Below are 21,774 nucleotides of genomic sequence, written 5' to 3'. Positions count from 1 at the left end.
ACTCCATTTACCTAGCTTTCAAATCTTAGACAACTCCCCTTGAGTCATCACCAACATTGGCTCAACTACTCTGCTTCACTAAGTCAAGGACCCTTCCATTGTTGCAAAACCTCACCACATTATGATAAGGCAAAGCTACTCTTCTTCACTCCTAAAACTATGCATCACCTCTATCTCATCTTACAACTAGAGGGAAGGATTAATCTTCTTCATCCCTCTTAAGGGAGATTGACTATCTAAGCCACACTTGATGTACAACAGCACTTACCCTCCATGATTACACCTCAGCTTGGTCCCATGCCTCACCTACACCACAACCATGCTAGTGGGAACATCACATAGCATAGCCCCAATATTTCACATCAGCTTGGCTCCATGTCATGCCTACACCTCAACCATGCTAGAGGGAACATCTCATAGCACAACCCCATTGGGTACACCTCAGATCCATCCCAAGATAGGATCCTATGCCACAACTATGTATCCCCAACACATGACATAGCCCCATCAGATAACCCTCATATCAACACCATGACTCATGTACTCAACACCTATGTACACCTAGCTTTGCCTCATAGGCCAATAGCCTTAGAGTTTCATCTTTTGAATTAACAACCCCTTACATCCTCCCCCACTCTAAAAAAGGCAATGTCTTCAATGTCGATAACCACTATCACAACCTGTCAAATGGATCTACAAATTTCCTTTGTGTACAAAACATTGATTATCATCCTCACCATTATACACCTCTGCACCCTTTCTATTATCACACCATACTTTATGTCATCAACACACCAAATACTAACCCATTTACATGAATCCACTCCATGTCTTACTTCAATTGAGATGATAATACCAAATGATGCCATGATAATTGCACACCAAATGCTTCATCTCCATTAAGCCACATTATTGTCATCCACTTACAACACCCCAAATTATGTATTCCACCTTCAACTACCCATGGAACCATTGTTGACATCCAATGAATGACAAGCTTGCCACATCCCTGATGCACAAGCCCCCAAACTATTTTCCCCAGTCTGCACATTCAACATTTGACCTCCTTGACTTCCTATTGTGCCACCTTATCTACTTGTTAAAGAACCCTTTGGCATGCTCTACACCAAACTCACTTCCAACACAATAACCCAAACTAACCACAAATATTCATCTACCAATTCACCTCTAGACCATTGTGTAACCCCTAGTACTTACACAAACCTTCCTCAAATCATGTACCTGACACAATCTTACACCAAACTACACCTAACTACTCCCAAATCCACTTTCCCAAGTCATCATGTTCAACCTTGGCACCAGGCCTTTCATTGTGCCACTCAATTTGAGTGTTGACCAACCCTCTGGTATGCCCTACATCAAACTCATCCTTAACACCTCAACCCAGAATGCACCCAATTTATGTGCACCAAGACACCTCCAAAACCTGGTGACTTCTTAGTACTTGTTTCCTATCCTCAAATCTGATTGACACATGTAGAAGTCACAACCTATGCCTCTCTACACTCATTCAGTAGCCCAAAATTTACACCTCAAATGATGCACTTCACATCAATGTACGCCTCATGATACCACATTACTCAAGCTCACTAATTCATGACATTGTTGCCTAGCCTACTCTCATAGCTTCCAAGCTAACTTGCTACACCATTAACACATTACTCCTTAGATTTCCACTCTAAAAATCCTACACCACACCATTCGACATGGTCCCAAATAGTAACACTTCTTGGCTCACCTTTTGTAAGCCCCCACTTCATTGCTCCAAGTAGCTACTTCATTCCTCCTCAAACCCACACCCTACAAGTTCTACACCACATTGCACTACACAACCTAAAACTTTACACCTTGGGTTAAGCCTCTAACAAGACCCTATACTACACTGTCTCAAGAATAACCTATTAGAAATAATAGTCCACCAAGATAATTAAGAGGGGGGTTGAATCAGTTATCCAATAATTAAAACATTTATCAACCTTAAACAATCTTATCAATTCAACCAAAGTAAACAACAAGCATAACAAGATGCACATAGACAATTACACCAAACATGTTAACTAGGGAAATCCTTGATAAAAGGGAAAACCTTGGTGGGTATGATGCCCACAAGATGATGTACTAATATAAATATTCCTTGTTAGAGGATGGACCCTATTAGGAGTCTATTGCAGCATTTAGTACATATGAGTCCCTATGAGGAGACTTTGAATCCCTGTTAGGAGATTCCAACTATGGTAGGAGTTGTGCCAACCCTATTAGGAGATGTGAAAGATAGAAGGACCCACTATCCAAATAGTTTCTAGAACAAGATCACCAAAATCACTATCCAATTGATCTCTCAACTATTCCTTGCAGAATAATTGTATATACTAAACTTCAACTTCTATTCACTGTCCTGTCAATGAGACCAATTACTATCAGACCTTATAGACCAACTCAGAAACATTAGATCCAAGTATCCAACTTTGGATCACACAAAAAAACCTTGGCAATGAAGTTTCATTCACTTCCACTCTACTCCACTTATCTTCACATTCTTCTCTTTGTGCTACTTACAATCATTCACATTCCTCCATAGATATAAAGGAAAATGTCCTTCCTTTACATTGAATCCATAAAAAATTTTCCTAAGTCATTTTTTACACCTTCTTCAATTAATTATTATAGGACCACATTAAGAACATGTCACACTTAGCGATAACATTAATCTTTCATCTTGTAACTTGAATAAATTTTTGTACATGTAACATTATGACAAGTGAGCTTAGCCACATCATCAACAACATGTCTTCTTTACATCTTTAACTTTGACTTCTCAGAATAACAAATCTACTAAGAGATATACCAATTTTACTAAAGCATGCCTCTGTAAACTCTATCTCATAACAATCTTCACTGAAACTTGCATAACTTCTTCCAGAATTAATATCTTATGCTTCTGAGGTTAGCTATGTATAGTAGACACATAGTATAATCTCCCTTCAACCTTGTTACTGGAATTACTCAATGATATGTCTATACCAACTTGATCTTTACCATTGTTCTTCTGTCAGACACCACATAAAACTACTATGTTGACATCAATCACAAACATAGTCATGAATGTAACAAATCATCATGATAATGATCTAATCATGTTTCTACAATACTCCCTCATAGGAATATCATCAGTATTCATGCTTCCACAAATCGCCCCCTTTGGCATTGATGGCAACATAGATGAAAAACATATAGTTCTAAGAATACCAACTGCAAAAGACTATTAACCTTTCTTTTCAAATCTTCTTCAAAAATCATTCTCCCCATTGATATACCTCAATGTTCTTTACATCAAACTATTTTTTCCATGTTGTACTTCTCCTACTATACTTCTTTCCAACTAATTTTTTGAACATGTTGTACTTATTTTCCATGCTTTTAAAACTATTTTTCCATGCTATACTTGTTTTTCATTTTGTACTTCTCCCCCATTGACATCAATGTCAAAGGTTTTAGAAACCATCAAACTCTGCAACAACTATTTCTAACTAGCTCATGTTTCCAAAGACACTGTTCAAAAACAACATCCAACAAGAGTCCTAGATGACTTTGTTCATCATAGATACGCACCCATACAAGATGCATTAGCATTCAATCTAGAAAAATAATAGTACTTTGTTACACTATACTGATGCACTCTTGCATCATCTACTCTAATTTAGGAAAGGGCATAACCCCTAACATACCTCACAAATACTCAAAAGTCTCTTTGGGAAGAGGCTTAGTGAATATATCTACAATCTTCTCTTTGGTGTTTGCATACTCCAATCTAATTTCCTTTTCAACAACTTTCTCTCTCAACATGTGATACTTAATAGAAATGTGCTTGGTCTTAGCATGCAACACTAAATTCTTAGACATATTTACTATGCTTGTGTTGTCATAATGTATGACAACAAGTTCACTAAATTCTATCCTTATAATCTTCAGCATCTGCTTCATCCAAACAACTTGATTACAATTATTTGTTGCTGCAACATATTCTGCTTCCACTATACTTTGTGAGATACATTCCTACATTTTTCTTAGCTAAGAAACCAATCTTCCTCCAAGAAAGAAGGCTCCACGACTAGTGCTCTTTCTATCATCCATATTGCCTGCCCAATCAACATCAATATAAGCATATAGAGTGAAATCATTAGATCTATCATACCACAATCTAAACTCAGATGTTCCTTTCATGTATCTAAATATCCTTTTGACTATTGCATAATGTGCTTCTCTAGGATCAGCTTGGAATCTTGCAACAATTCCAACTACATTTTCTATATTCGGCCTTGTGTGAGTCACATATTCCAATCCTCTGATCATAGATTTGTACTTCTTTTGGTCAATAGTAGGTGTCTCATCCTTTGTAGATAATTTTTTTCTAGTTACCATAGGTGTTCCAATGGGTTTACATGTTTCCAAACCAAACCTTTTTAGTAAATCTTTCAAATACTTAGTCTAAGAAATAAAGATTCCTTCTTTATTCTACATAATTTGTAATCCTAGAAAATATTTCATTTCTCCTATCATGCTCATTTGAAATTCCTTCTTCATTTCTTTTACAAACTTTTCACTTTCATCATCATTTCCTCCAAATATTATATCATCAACAAATATTACAAAAATCATTAATCCATCATCAATTTATTTCTAGTATAGATTACTATCGATCATACCTTTGTTATATCCAAGCTTTGTCAAAGCTTGTCTAACCTTGCATACCAAGTTATGGGTGCTTTCTTCAAGTAGTACAATGCTTTCTTCAATATGTATACTATGTCCTTGTCATTTTTTAAAGGACAATCTTTAGGTTTTTCTATGTATACATCAAGTTCTCCATTCAGAAATGTTGACTTGATATCCATCTGAAATACTTTGAATTTCTTATATGCTGCATATGCTAAGAATAACCTTCTTCTATTCTTGCCACGGGAGCATAGGTTTCATCATATTCTATTTCTTCTTGTTGTGAGTAACATACCAATCTTTCTTTGTTCCTTGCAACTTTTCCTTGTTCATTCATCTTATTCCTAAATACCCATTTAGTTCCTATCACATTCTTATCTACTAGTCTAGGGACTAATTCCCATGTCTCATTTTTAACTATCTAATCCAACTGATCTTTCATAGATTGCTTCCAATAGTCATATTTACATGCTTCATCTGCATTCTTTGCTTCAAATTAAGACATCAAACATAGTTCTTCATTGATTTTACTTCTTGTCAGCACACCTTTATCTCTTCTTCTAATGATCTACTCGAGTGGATGATTCTTTGTCATATTCTTACCCGATGTGGGATTTGTTATCTCAACTCTTAGCTCTGATGAAGGTTTCAAAATTCATTGCTACTGTAGCTCTCCTTAATTCTACAAAACATTTTTAGTCTCAAAGAATACTTCATCATTCCTTGGTTTAGTAACAACATCATCATCTGAATTGTAATCAACTACTCTTTCTATTACTTCCTCTTCATTAACCAATCTAGGCTCATTATCACAATCATTCAAGAATCATTCCATACTTGCTTTAAATTCAACTTTATCAGAAAGTAAACTCTTTCTAGTTCTTCTAATTCTCTTAGGACGTCTAGTCAAAAAATGACCAAATTCTTTACATGTCCAACAAATGAAAAATTTCATACCTTCCTTTATCTTTATGTTTTCCTTGGATCTAGACTTATCTTTGCTTGTGGTTCTATTCTTTTGTATACAATAGAAGCATATTGGATCTGAAAACTTAATGCTCTATTCTTTACACAAATATAATAACTCACCAACAATTTCCACCATTCGAGTGTCAAAATTTCCGCTACCAGGGTTGGGTCTATCTTTCCTAAACATGTTTTCCATGGATCTCCCAAAAATGTCAAACTTTATCTTCAAGGACCTGATGCTCTAATACCAATTGTTAGAAACAATAGTCCACCAAGATAACTGAGAGGGGGGTGAATCAGTTATCCAATAATTAAAAAAATTATCAACCTTAAATAGTCTTATTCATTCAACCAAAGTAAACAACAACCATAACAAGATGCACATAGACAATTACACCAGATATGTTAACTAGGGAAACCATTGATCAGAGGGAAAACCCTAGTGGGAATGATACCCACAAGATGATATACTAATATAAATGTTCCTTGTTAGAGGATGGACCTTGTTAGGAGTCTATTAAAAAATTTAGTACATTTGAGTTCCTATTAGGAGACTTTGAATCCCTGTTAGGAGATTCCAACCCTGTCAGGAGTTGTGGAAGACAGAAGGACCCACTATCCAAACAGCTTCTAGAGTAAGATCATGGAACTCACTACCCAACTAATCTCTCAACTATTCCTTGTAGAATACTTGTATGTACTAAACTTTAACTTCTTTCCTCTATCATATCAACTAGACCAATTACTATCAAACCTTGTAGACTAGCTCACCAACCTCGGATCCAAGTATCCAACTTTGGATCACACAATAAAAACTTGCCAATGAAGTTTCCTTCACTTCCTCTCTGCTATGCTTATCTTTGCATTCCTCTCTTTATGTCACTTACAATAATTTGCATTCCTCCATATATAATAAAGGAAAATGTCCTTCCTTTATACCAAATCCATAAAACAATTCCCTAAGTCAACTATTACACCTTCGTCAATTAATTATTATAGGACCACATTAAGAACATGTTACACTTAGCGATAATATTAATCTTCTTCCTTGCAACTTGAAAAATTTTTGTACATGTAACATTATGATAAGCGAGCTTAGCTATGTCATCACCAACATCTCTTCTTTACATATTTAACTTAGGCTTCTCAGAATAAAAAATCTACTAAGAGATATAACAAGTTTACCATAACATGCCTCTGTAAACTCTATCTTAGAACAATCTTCACCAAAACTTGCATAACTTCTTCAAGACTTAATATCTTATGCTTTCGAGGTTAGCTGTGTATACTATACACATATTATAATCTCCCTTTAACCTCACTACTAAAAATTTTCAATGATATGTCCATATCAACTTGATCTTTACCATTTTTCTTCTATTAGATACCATAGAAAACTGCTTTGTTGACATCAATGACAAACACAATCATGAATGTAACGTATCATCATGATAATGATCTAATCATATTTCAACAATACTCCCCATAGGATTATAATAAAAATTCATGCTTCCAACATAACCTTTGTTACTCCTAAGGCCCATTCCATACTTTAGACCCTACTCCTCATTGTACCTGATGCAGGAGCATCCTAGGTTGCATTGATATCCTATATGTTTGTTGAGTTTCTTATGAGTTGTAATGTCTTACATTGTCGAGTTCTCTATGTTTTTTGAGTTATCTATGTTTTCCAAGTTCACAATTGTTGCCAAGTTTTCCTTTGATTTTCATGTTTGGATTGGTTTTTGAGTTCCTTTAGTTGTCGAGTGTTGTCAAGTTCCTCTGGTTTTTGAGTTTTGTCAAGTTCCTTTGGTTGCCAAGCTCATTGAGTTGCAACATTTTTTTGGTCCTTCATTTGCCAAGTTGTTTATGTGTAGTTTCTAGTTGGGGCCAACCTTTGCATTTAACTTTTTGATAGGTACTTGTTGAGAGATGACTTGTGGGTTGTTTTGGCATTTAACGTAAATATTTAATTGGTTGGTATTTACAATAGGCTGACTTGTGGCTGTGCATGTATTTAGGGGTTTTGGTTAGAGTTAGAGTAGTAGAATGGTAGGAAGAGTATAAGCAAGTAGGAAATGTGAAATTTATCATTGAGGATTGAAGTCTAATTGTAATATTGGTCATAGCCTAGAATTCCATAGAGTTGGGTATGTATTTACTATTTTGATGAATCTATAAAGCATTTGTTCCATTATCTCTCCTAGTTGTTGTTATTGGTGTTTTTTTTCCATTCTATTTACTCTCGTAGGTAGATTGGATAGCTGGGTGTGCCTTTGGCCCTAGTTATCTCATCCCTCCCTATGTCAGTACTTTATAGCCCATTCTCTAATCTACTCCACACCACCTCTCAATTTCACCTTGGAAAAATGTTCCATGCACCATCCTACTCCACACTAAGACTGACCAACAAAGCCACCCTACAACCCAACTTCTTTACTCCTCAAAGTTGGGCCAAAAAACCCCTATGCCTTATTGCTCCTCATATCCCATCTACACACTTGTCTTAAATGTACCCAACACTGCATATCCTAGACCCCTTGTCACAGCTACTGCGATTATGCCTGATTTGAAACTATGAAACTAAGAATTATCCTTTGTGGAACCAGGTCCCTAAATAACACTATTCTCTCTCAAAACAATAACTTATCTAATACTTGTGCAAAGTTAATTACATAAATGTATTTTCAAAGCTGAAAAAACATAGACCTTTCCCTATAAAGATCGTTCATATAGGAAAAATTCCATCAATATAAAAAACTCAAAGTGAATAGTCAACTACACATAGTCAATCAACAAGTAAATATGTTATTCCAGTAATTGTATAAATTTTACATAAAATTTTTATCTATAATTTCAAATGAAAAGATAGAATAATAATTTCATTTCATAATCCAAGTGTCAACAAAGCTATCGAATATAACATGTCATCACAGGACTATGTCATACATGAAATACACTTCAGAAGTCAAACTACAATTCAAACTTTGGTCCATCATAGGAATACATCATGCATAAATTGGAAGTATCATACATCAATGATCATCATAGAAAATTTTGACGTACACGTCAAACATGAAATAATGAGTATATCTTATGAGTATAATAACATGAAAAGAAGAAACATATACAAGAGTATAAATCATACCATTGGACTTTTGTCCATCTTCATTCATCCTTGTCTCCCCAACCATCTAACATTGTATGTTTTCTATCCTGAGATGGGAGTGTAACCCAAACACTTTTACCACTTAAGCACCGAGTGGTTAGCACCCTTAGGTTCTTTCTAACACAAAGAACTCCCCAATCCTGCCCAAGAAACCAAGCAACTCAAATCAGTTGGATTAGATGGATCTGGTGCTTATACTTGGATTTTATTGGGATTTTAGTTTCTATACACATATGTGTATGCTAGTAACATTACTTTAAATTTATAAATTGGGGGTATTCTTGAAAAATGCATGGTCTTCTTGTTATATTTTAATTGTAGTTGTTCATTAATACAACTATTTGTGATTCTTGGTTGTTTTTTTTTCTTGCAAAAGGGTTTTTTCCCATGTAAAGCACTATGTTATGATATATTATGTTTATGTGCCTCTCATTCATGTAGCTAAAGATATATGTGTGTGTGTGTGTGTGTGTGTGTGTGTGTGTGTGTGTGTGTGTGTGTGTGTGTGTGTGTGTGTACAAATCAATCTATCAACATTAGTTAAGGAAGCATTTTTGTATAATTTTCTTTTCATTTGGTACCAAAGCCTAGTCACCTTTATTCGTAGGTGCTAGGTTGAGTGGTTTTTGTATTAATCTTTGATTGAGTCATAGTTCAAATAAAATGAATATTTATTTAATTTGAAAAGGGGATACCAAGAAAGAATAGATTTGGAGATCTTTATTTAATAAAAAAAAGGGGATACCAAGAAAGAATAGAATTGGAGAACTTTATTCCTAGGTGCTAGGTTGAGTGCGTTTTGTATTAATCTTTGATCAAGTTCTAGTTCAAATAAAATGAATGTTTATTTAATAAAAAAAAGGGATACCAAGAAAGAATAGAATTGGAGAACTTTATTCCTAGGTGTGAGGTTGAGTGGTTTTTGTATTAATCTATGATTGAGTCCTAGTTCAAATAAAATGAATGTTTATTTAATCAAAAAAGCGGTTACCAAGAAAGAATGGAATTGGAGAACTTCATGAGAATAATGTAATGTTTTCAAAGTGAAAAATGGAGGATATGATTATATAAAAAATATATACATAGGCAGAAATATTTAATACAATCCTATTACAATTAAACAAGGAGGTTGTGAATAGTTGGATAGGAAGGTGAAATGTAGTGTCAGACTCTATTTAGAAAATTGAATATAATTTAAAATTCATAAAGGTACCGACATAATTTGGAAGGATTTTATCAAGCTAAATATGTAGAAATAAACACTTTTAGTTATTGGCTTATGATTGTTTATCTTTCTAAATTTCATTGACAATGGATATAATTTTAATTTTTTTCTTAATCTAAAGAAGTTTAGATCTTTGAATTATCCTTTAAATAAAGAATAAACATTTTTATGCATATCAAGAAATAAATCTTAAAGCTATCTTTACCAAGTTTCATTAATCATGATGATGATAAAGAGTTCATGAGAAATTGAATCTTTTTATTCTATATATATATATATATATATATATATATATATATATATATATATATATATACATATACATATACATATATACATATACATATACATATACATACATATACATATACATATATACATATACATATACATATATATATATATACATATACATATATACATATACATATACATATATATATATACATATACATATATATATATATACATATATGTATATATATATATGTCTATGTATATATACATATACATATACATATATATATACATATACATATACATATATATACATATACATATACATATACATATATATACATATACATATACATATATACATATACATATACATATATATATACATATACATATACATATACATATATATACATACATATATGTATATATATATATGTATATGTATATGTATATGTATATATATATGTATATGTATATATATATGTATATGTATATGTATATATGTATATGTATATGTATATATGTATATGTATATATACATATATATGTATATGTATATATACATATATATGCATATGTATATGTATATGTATATGTATATGTATATATATATGTATATGTATATGTATATATATATATATATATATATATATATATATATATATATATATATATATATATATCTGTGTGTGTGTTTGATTATTGAAACATATCAATAGTAGGACAACTCTAATAACATCATTACTTAATATAGTCCTAATTAATTAAATATTATATTATGTTATGATCACTAACATAAATAATATACTCAACAACATAGAGTATTAAGAGTCCCTTGCTTACTAGTGTAGGCTACTATCTAGAGAGATTTTTTAAGAAATATATGATAATAATCATATGGATAAGCTGAAAGGATCAATAAGATTTTAATTCACGACATTATTTATATCAAGAAAAATGATAAATATTTAATTTATTTAATCAGAATTATTTTTAAAAAATTATGTGACTAAAATCATTCTTAAATCAACTAGGATGGAGAAGGTGTCAATTAAATACTTGATATCTCAATGAAAGGCTAGTCAAATAGTTATAACTTAACAACTTTACTATACTACTAAGGTATGAATAATTTGAATAAAAGGAAAAAATTAGATGAAAATATATGATATCTTGTATTGTATTAGCTATTGCCATTTTTGCCTCCTGCCAAATTTTGAACTTTAAATGCTTGCCCCAACCAATGGCTATTTCCCATCTTTTATATTATTTTAATGTCCTAAAAATATGAAAATTAAAAAGCATTTAAAATTTATGGTATTTCCTATTTTGTTTTCGCCAGCCTACAACTTTCTATGCCATCAGATCTTGCCTAGATCTACAGTGGGCACTTTCTCGCATTATCAAAACAAGCGACCTTTAAACATTGTAGTGAAGCCCCTTAGCTATGCGTGCATTGTGGATCTGTGTTCTTTCTATGGGCCGCAAGATGGGAAGTGACAGGATGAGTTGGCAATTCAATTGGTGCCCGCTTTACCACATTCTGAGCTTCATCAAAATTTTTGACAATGCGAGAAAGTGTCCTGGCGAAATGCGTCCATGCGACATCATGGTGGATATTTGTAGAGGTTCAAAATGCACGTGTTATGAGCACTATCATATTTCCTAAGATCAACAGCTGGCACATGCCCGCAATATAAAGATGCATGAAGATTAAGGAATGTGGGCATGTGCCCTGGTAAAACCAGTCCCACAACCTCTCATGTTCGTAATTCCACCATCCGATGCGATCTGATCAGTGGCTGGTGCTTCCTCACAAAATGAACATGCAAGGATTTTAAGGAATGTGGGCATGCACCTTGTTGCTATGTGTCCTTTTGGGGTCAATTTTGTTCCAAGTGGTGCCGGTTGTATGCCAGGGCAATGCCGAGTCAAAGCAAGTTAGATGCCAAGTGTTTTGTGGGCCCAAGTTTTCATGGACAAGTGCAGTAAATGGAGAGTCTTTCTCGATCGTTGATCTGGTGTAGATCAACGATCATTGCTTGCCCACAATATGGAGGTACGACGGAGTTAAACATTGCAGGGAAGGACCTAAATACCACATGTCCTCATGGGCCCAGGGAGATACGTTGTGGCTAGGTAGCATGGTTAAGGCTGATGGTTATGTGACTGTCATGGTCAAGATTTTGAGGAGGTGGCACAATTAGTAAAGAAGGTGTTGGTCAACCACATGGAGACTTGCAGAGTGGCAAAATAAGATGAAGTTATTGGCCCATGTGGGTTAACTTGGGTGCAATATTCGGTTGGCCTACTGATCATGTTGATTCACAAGCTAGAAATAGGGGAATTTGAGTTTTGTTGCACGATATGATCCTTGTGATCAATGCCAACCACCCTTGAATGAGCACTACACTCACTGAACATAGGAAACACTCCACCATCTCTAATTTGATCCATCTACCTATTCAGAACTATTTAATGGCATCGTTCTTGTCTTCTCAAGGCCCCTGTTCCAACAAGATCAGATAACATTGCATTCAAATTTGTACTTAGATTGGATTTTCTTCAGATCTCCATGATTATTCTCTCAAGGGCTTGATGGCAATGGTTGTGGAGTAACTTTAGTAAGAGGACATCTCAATTATGCCTAAACTATAAAGGCAATTTTTATAAATTTTGTTAGGGTTGACTCTTCTTTGACTTCTCTATTATTGCTCTGCAATTTCACTATAAATTCCCTTTACCTTTGAACTATATGACATTGTGCCTTATCTCTTTTAGCCATTAATGTGAAAGTGGAAGAACTTTTTCTCTCTCATTGGTGTTTTATAGAGATCTGTGATCTGCATGACCATATCTCTTTTGGCCTATGAATGATATATAAGTGAATCTTCCCTTCATTGTGTCATTCATCTGGGTTTTTTGATCTACATGTGGTTGCTAGGTTAAAACAAGTCTGAATGTGTATATCCTTTGATGTCATGATAGTTTGATAGTGCATTAATGGGCAGGGATTGGTTGAACACTCTATTTTGGTGCATCAACCCCTTAGGTTAGAATAGGTAGATTTTCTTTTCATGCATTTCTTCTCCCTTTTCCTCTCTAAGAGTAGTTAGGTGCACCCTGATAGTAAAGGAAGTCGGCCTTCTCTGGAGACTCAACCTCATAGTTCAAGTCCCATAGCTTGGAGGTTGTTTCCATATTTGACAAGGTTGCCCTTAGTTAAAAACTTTGGGCAAGGGTGCAAACCTTTGTGATAATAGTTTTTGGCATGCCCGGTGGGACTCTATTCAAAAAATTTCAAGTCTACTGGTGTCAAAAGGAAGATCTCAAGATTAATGCTGAGGAGACAGTATTGGCTTCGGTGTTCAAGCCTTCAAGAGGCTCATTCTTCAAGTACTTGGCAACTCTGAGCTTCAAATACATTTGGTTCCAGACCAAAGTTGCAGTAATTCATGCCCAAAGCTGAAACAAAGGCATCTTCTAGAGGTAAATTTCAGTACCAAGATCTTTCATTCTCAAATCCTAGAAAAAGGAAGACTAGAGTATCTTTATCACTAGTTAGGAGTGCAACAATAACAAATACACTTGCAAGATCTATTTCTACTCCTCATACTATTAGATCTCAGCCTAGATTGCCATCAACACATATAAATAGATCACTTGTCTATATGACATAGCCTAGAGCCCATGCTTTTGCCACCTTTAATGGTGGAAGTCCTCTTTTGTTGGTCCAAAGACATGACATACCAATAGCTGCACTCAAAAGTATACCAAAGTTTACTGGTGAAACTTCTCTCTCCCTCAGAACACATTCAAGAGGTTGCAAATGTCTGTAATATCCATGGTATTACAGAAGATGATGTTGCAATTAGGCTTCTAGCCTCATCTTTGAAAGGAAAAGCACTATAGTGGTATAGAGGTTTGGCTCATGGTTCTATAACAGATTGGGATAGATTAGGAGCAGGACTATGTAAACACTTTGAGGACAAAAGCGACCATTTGTCACTTTTAGAATAGTTGACTACTATAAAAAGAGCCCCCCATGAATGTATGACTGATTTCAACTATAGATTTAAAAAGACATGGGATAGAATACCTACTTCAGTAAAACCTACCCCTGGTAATGCCTTCTTGCATTACCTCAGAGCTTTTAATAGTGACATTGCCACTACAATCCAAACTATGGGAGGAGATACCTTTCCTAATGCTTATGACATAGCAATAAAGTCAGAAAACATCCTAATACAAGGAGGTAAGCTAGCTACAAGGCCTCCCATGCCTTTCTTTCTTGATGTTCCAAATCACCAACTAGAAATGGCTCCTCTTCCTACAACTTCCACATCACAATCCCTTGCTCTAGTCCCTCAACCTTCTACATCTTCAAATGGAATAGATGAAATCAAGGAAATGATGTACTCTATGATGTTGAGCATAGATAAGAGATTGCAAGGCCAAGAAAAGAAACTGGAGGATAGTTTCTTTTTGATGCAAAAAATGCACAATAAGTTGGTGACTTTAGAGAGACAGCAAGCTCAAGGTAGTAAGGCTCATCAATTGCAACATCAAACTCTAAATAGTGGTAGGCCTCCAAATCAGAATAGTGGGAACAATTCTTTTGATCAGAATAGGCAGAGTAGTCATGCTTCAACCTCAAATGTGAACCAAAGTAGGGCCATAGTCCCTCAAAACAACATGGCCCAAGATCAGAATTTGTATCCCTCCTATAACTTCTCCTATGCTCATTGCATGTGTCAGAAGGCTGAATCTTATTTGGCTTTGACCATCCAAGAGCCCGTAGTAGGACAATCATACAAGGAGGACTAATTTAAAGAGGCCTCATATATGCAAGGACAAGGTGATTGCTCCTTTAATAATCACCAAGTGGAGGAACATTATAATGTAAACTAGGATTCCATTGCCGACAATACCAGGAGCAAAAGAAGAGCTCCCAATCATGCCTCAACTTCAAATGCAATACCTCATGATCAATCAACAAATGATCAATCAAACACCTTTTAGCAATAGTTTTAAGATAATGGTAGAAGGAATGTAAATGATCCTCGAGTTGTTCCATCTCAAACTCCTAAAAATGTAGCTCCTAAGGCTCCTACCAAAGCACCTGCTATGCCATTCAGTGTGGTAGAACAAATGAAGAAGACAAATGTAATTATTTCCATGTGGGATGTTGTTGCTACTATACCCAGGCAAAAGAGGTTGTTGTAGCAAGAATTGGAAAGTATTGAACCAAAAGATCAGCCACCCAGCATGGAAAGTGCCACAAGCCTAGTACAACCATCAAGGGAGGAAGAAATAAGTAAAAAGGTTAGACCCCCTACATTTTATTTCTCTCTAATTATAGGGGATAAACTAGTCCACAATTGCATGATTGATTCAGGGGCTAGTAGTTCAGTGATGCCTAGGTGTGTTGCTGATACTTTGGGAATGAAATATGAGCCCATTGTTAGGGATGTGTTACAGTTGGATGGTAGTACTGTCAAGACTGTAGGGATCCTTAGGAATGTATAAATGGCCCTACATGCATGCCCTAGTTGTACTGTAACTCAAGATATATCTGTTGCTGAAGTAAAGCCACATTTTGCCATCTGTCTGTCAAGAGATTTCACTACCAAAATAGGTGGTTACATATCTTCTGATTGGTCATATATGTCTTTTAGGACAAGATATGGGGCCAAAGCTTTGATCAGAGTAGAGCCTCTAGCCCTCCATCATACCGAACCCTACACCCCTAATCTCATCTACATGAATTGCACTATCCTAGAAGTGGATGAGAATGACATAGTGAATGAGCCTACTACTTCCCTAGCATAAATACCTAATTTTCTCTTGGATGAATGGGCTAATGCATATCAATTTGATCCTATGTTAGAAACCCTTGAAACATGCCTCAATACATATTGTATATTAGAGAAAGATGCTCTAGTTCCCAATCTTGTGCAGATTAAAGAAGATATAAGTGGGGTATGGAGCATGTACTTTGATGGTTCAAGGAATAAGAATGGATTAGGGGCTAGCGTGATGTTGATTTCTCCTGCACAAGTAAGATACTACTTCTCCTTTAGGCTCCAATTTAGTTGCACTAACAATGTGGCCAAGTATGAATCTTTGATTCAGGGTCTCCTACTTGCTCAAAAAAGAGGAATTCAAGCTTTAAGTGTATATGGAGATAGTGAGTTGGTGGTTAATCAAGTGAGAAATCATAACATCACCAAGAACGGATTTTTCAAGTCTTATAAACATAGGGTATGGGATCTACTTGAAGTTTTCAATGCATTTAATATTCAAAGCATCCCGAGAAGAGAAAATTGACATGTTGATAGACTTGCAGCAATAGGTGCATCTTATGATGTGCTAGGGGATCTTGAGGAAAAGAAGAAGCGAAAAATTAGGATGGTAGTAAGGCCTACCATCCCTAAAAACAATGTTCATTGGCAAGTGTTTGAATCTGATGAACAAATTGTAAGCTTCTTGCAGAATGAAGCAGAATTTTCAAACAAAAACTAGTCAGGGCTGCAGGATTAGTATGGTGATCAAATCATCAACCTAAGTTCCAATAGATTTCATAAGGGCCTCATTACCTTAGAGAGTGTTTTCAATCCTGATGACCAAGCAAGAGGTAGAGGCATGAACTTAGCTGCTAACGAGGATGATCACACCCCAGTCACAATTGCTAATGGAAAATCCTTAAACATGGGGAAGGTATGTTCTAAGGTTGAGCAAGAAAGTTTTATTCATCTATGTCAAGAATTTAATGATATATTTTCCTAGACATATGATGATTTAAAGGGATTTATACCCTAGGTGGTGAGTCAAGCATTTCCGCTATCTTGACCCAAACAAATGATAAAGATAAAGAGCAGCCCATAGCCTTCTTTAGTGAAGGGCTTAAAGAGTATGAAGAAAAATATAGCTATGTAGAAAAGAAAACCCTAGCATTCATCAGAACCTTAAAGAAATTTAGACACCTCCTGTCTCATAATAAAATTCATCTGTTAGTACCCCATGCCAGTGTGAAAGATTTCCTTTTGAGAAAAGATATTAGTGAGAAGAGAGCTAGCTGGATTACTAAAGTAATGGAATATGATGTTGACATCTAGATCACCAAGTTAGTAAGAGGGAAAGGGTTGTGTAAATAGATGATATCATTTCAGGAATCAGATGAGGAATTTGCTAGGATAGTAACAAGGCAACAAGAAGCAAGAAATGATGACCCAAGGAATTGGATGGATGATATGAGGAATTTCTTATTAGGCAATGGATACCCCCAAGGGTTAGATAGAACTAAAAGGAGACAGTATAGATTACAGTCAATTCCTTATGCCATAATTGATGGTATCCTTTTCAAGATGGATTTTAATGGAGCCCTATTAAGATGCATTAACATAGACCAAGCTGAAAGAATGATCAAAGAGCTTCATGACGGTCCTGATGGTGGTCACTTCTCAGCAAGAACAACTACAATGAAGGTCATGAGGGCTAGTTACTACTAGCCATCCCTATTCCATGATTGTCATAGGTATGTGAGGAAATGTGAAAAATGTGCTTTCTTCTCTGGCAAGAAAAAGCTTGTAGCTCTTCCTCTTCATCCCATTTAGGTGGACCAGCCTTTTGCTCAATGGGGATTGGATTTCGTAGGCCCTATCAATCCTCCTTCTAGTTCTAGTCAAAAATGGATTTTAGCTGCTATAGATTACTTCACTAGATGGACAAAGGCAGTTGTATCAAAGGACACCATAGAAAATTTAGTTGTTGAGTTCCTTGACAGAATATTGACCAAGTTTGGTGCCCCTTCAACCATCATTTCAGATAATGCAAAATCTTTTGTAGGAGCTCAGATTTGTGCATGGGCAGTTGACCATAATATCTACTTAAACACCTCCTCAAACTACTAGCCTCAAGGCAATGGCTTGGCTAAGTCCTCCAACAAAAACCTGATTAGGATTATGAAAAGAACTATAGAAGATAACCAAAGGTGTTGGCATCAAAAGTTGAGGACTAGATTGTGGACTGACAGAATAACACCTAAGAGCTCAATAAGGAATTCACCATTTATGTTGGTATATGGCAGAGAAGCAAGGCTTCCAATTTCATTAGAATTTCCATCCCTAGAGCTAGCTCATTAGCTGGAGTTAATTGAAGATGATGTCATGACAGTAAGAATGGAAAAGCTGATGGAGCTGGAACAAAAAAGAAGTCAAGCTATATAGACCCTAGAAACACATCACTAGCAGGTAAAAAAGAGTTTTGACAAGAAGGCTAAGGTCAGAACCTTCAGGGAGGGTGATTTAGTTCTGAAATGGGATGCGAACAAGGAAAAACTAGGGAGGCACTCAAAATTTGATGCGCTATGGAGTGGTCCCTATCTAATTATTAGTTGCAAGTAGGCTAATGCTTTTCAATTAAGTAGACCTAGTGGTGAAATCTTGCCTATCCCAGTCAATTGGATCTATCTCAAACCATGTTTCTGATAGGGCTTGAATCTTCATGTACATATGTAGCATAGTTTTCTTTCTATTGTTTTCCAGCTTTCCAAGAAGTGCATGAGCACAAGTTTCTCCTTGTGAGATAGCCAGTTTTTGGAGTTTTGAAGGTTGCAGAATTGCAGAGACAGAGATCTTCAGTGTTTTACTACTACAAAGGTAGGGTTAGGGTTTTATAGTGCACTGATCCACATCTTTCATGACTCTATAGCCTAATGGATGTTTCAGACCACTGATCTTATGCATAGTTGGCTTGCATCCCTTCTAAGTGGCCAAAAATGTTGCCATTTTTTGCCTCCCACCAAATTTTGAACTTGAAATGCTTGCCCCGACCAATGGTTATTTCCCATCTTTTATATTATTTTATTTTCCAAGAAATATGAAAATGAAAAAGCATTTAAAATTTATGGTATTTCCTATTTTGTTTCCACTGGCCTGAAACTTTATGCACTATCAGATCTTGCCTAAATCTATGGTGGGCACTTTCTTGCATTATCAAAACAAATGACCTTTAAACATTGTAGGGAAGCCCCTTAGTGACGTGTGGATTGTGGGTCTATGTTCTTTCTGTGGGCTGCAAGATGGGAAGTGACAAGATGAGCTGGCAATTCAATTGATGCCCACTTTCCTGCATTCTAAGCTTCGTCAGTGTTGGCTTGATTTTTCACTATGCAGAGGTTAAAGGAAAAACTTCTGAAAAATCATTTAAATCTTGAAATTTTGAAAGTTAGGGTTTTGTTTCTTGTGTTTTTTCAAAGTCATCAGATTGCCCTAGCTTTAGAATACCCTCAAAATTGTTTTCAAAAAAATGTTTTCAATGACATTTTTCCCCAAGGGAGGGCTTGCATAAGCATTAGGTCATTATATTTTTGTTTAATCTTATGTGACTACACTTAGTATACAAATTGATTAATTTTTCTGTTAGCAATTACCTCTGATGACGCAAAGTCTTTTTAATTGTTGATCTTGTTCAAATCAACGAGTATCGCTTACCTGCAATTTTAAGATGCAAGGCCTTTAAGTAAAGTGGGCATGCGACTTGGTGACATGTTGCCTTTACATTCCTAAATTCTGGTGAATCATAAATTGTCAAGAACTTTTGCAGGTTTGTCAGTACTTTTGTGCACATCTTGATTTTCCTGCGATGCCATTGGAGGATTCGCCTGCAGAGATATGTCGTTTGTCACCAAGAAGTGTCAGCCATTGATTTCATCTCAATCAAGGGCTAGCACTTTCTCACAAGAAGAATATGCTCGACAGATAAATAATGCAGGGAAGTGAAAGTTGGACAAGTGGCACGGTCTGATGAGATGGGCTCACTATTAAAAGAATAATGGTGAGATGTCCTCCATGATGTATGTCAAATGAGTTGGAATAGGTGGAGGAACATCATTCGTCAGTATTAGCCAATATGCTACTCAAAAGGTGAAGTTTATGTAACTGTTCATCTATCAGAGATCAAAGGCCAGCGCATGCCCACACTTTGAAACTGCACAGGAAATAAGTAATGCGAGCAAGCAAATTTGTGACATGTGGCAAGGTGGGGTCAGGTATTTGCAAAGCAGTATGCCACATTGTAAATGATTGATGACATGTACTGCCAGATGTTCCACATGGAGGAGTTTTGACTATTGGATGAAAATGAAGTCTTATCAACTGTAGATCTTTCGAAGATCTATGGTTAGCGCAATCTCACATTATGAAGCTACAAGTCAGATAAGAAAAGTAGGAATGTGCCTTTGCGACGCATGTCACAGTGAGACCAGACCATAAAGAATGTAGGAGTCACGCCATAGGTTATGCCAAAGGTGCTTAGCTAGAGATATTTATGACCTGGGCCAGAAAGGTGTCAAAAATGAACACAATAGTCAGAACATGCGGGTTAAAAGTAGTCATGTCATTGGACCAAGTGGATAATGCTAGCATAAAGTGAAGAGTTGTTTCTGATCGTTGATCTTTCAATGATCGATGACTGGCATAGGCCTGAAATTTGAAAATGCTTGTTAAATAAGGAAAGCAGGAATGCGCTAGCATGACATGTATACTAAATGATACCAACTACTTGCTCACCCAAAAGATGATGTGGGATCTGCTAGCATGGAATGTGGTCAGACGACATGAGATCATATGGTGATTTCTTATTGGTCAGTACAGTTGACTGGTATTTATTAGAAAGTGGATTAGTCAGATCATCGATCTTGTCTTGATTGATGAACGACACTCCCCCACAATTCTAAGATGAAGGGATTTTAAATAATGTGGGGAGGCAAAATTGTGACACGTAGCATTGTTTTAAAAGTTGTAATGCTTGTTACTTTTTAAATCAGGATCGTTCGATCCAGTGAAAATATATGGATGGGATTCAAACTTGGATGCAAATTGTGGGTAATGGTTACTGAAAGTAAATATGATCTAGACCTTATACGTGTGATTTTATTGCATGATACGAGCCCACAATTTCACCATTGATGAGCCACTAAAGCACAGAGAGAATATCAGGGCATACAAAAATTTTAGAGCTAGGGCACAGAAATTCTTGGTTAACAATCCAATGGAATTGCAGAAGTTTTCTCATAGTGCAGAAGTGCAAATTTTGGTGGGTAAGTACTCTGTGGTTTTCTAAGTAAATTTGAAGTATCTTCTATTGTAGAATTTTCTAGGGTTCATTCAAAATGCCTCCCCGAAAAGAGTTTACTAGGAAAATAGATTATTTGAAATGTTCCATGCATGATGACTTTCTTGAACAATTCCCCTTATCAGTACATGAAATAACTAAGGGGAGGGAACTCATCCTAAAACATCCCAGAATAGTTGTAGCAGAGGGTTTTTACGACAAAGCTAATTGGTTAAGAGATGCTCAGGTTTCCATGGGGGGTCTAGAGTTATTCAAGAAATGGTTTTCAGAGCGAAAACTGGATACTCCTATGAGTAATGTT

This window comes from Cupressus sempervirens, chromosome 2, assembly GCF_028749045.1.
Source record: "Cupressus sempervirens isolate cs-2001-9-10 chromosome 2, ASM2874904v1, whole genome shotgun sequence".
NCBI lineage: Eukaryota > Viridiplantae > Streptophyta > Pinopsida > Cupressales > Cupressaceae > Cupressus > Cupressus sempervirens.
The sequence above is the reverse complement of the archived record's forward strand: the minus strand, read 5'-3'. Positions refer to the sequence as shown.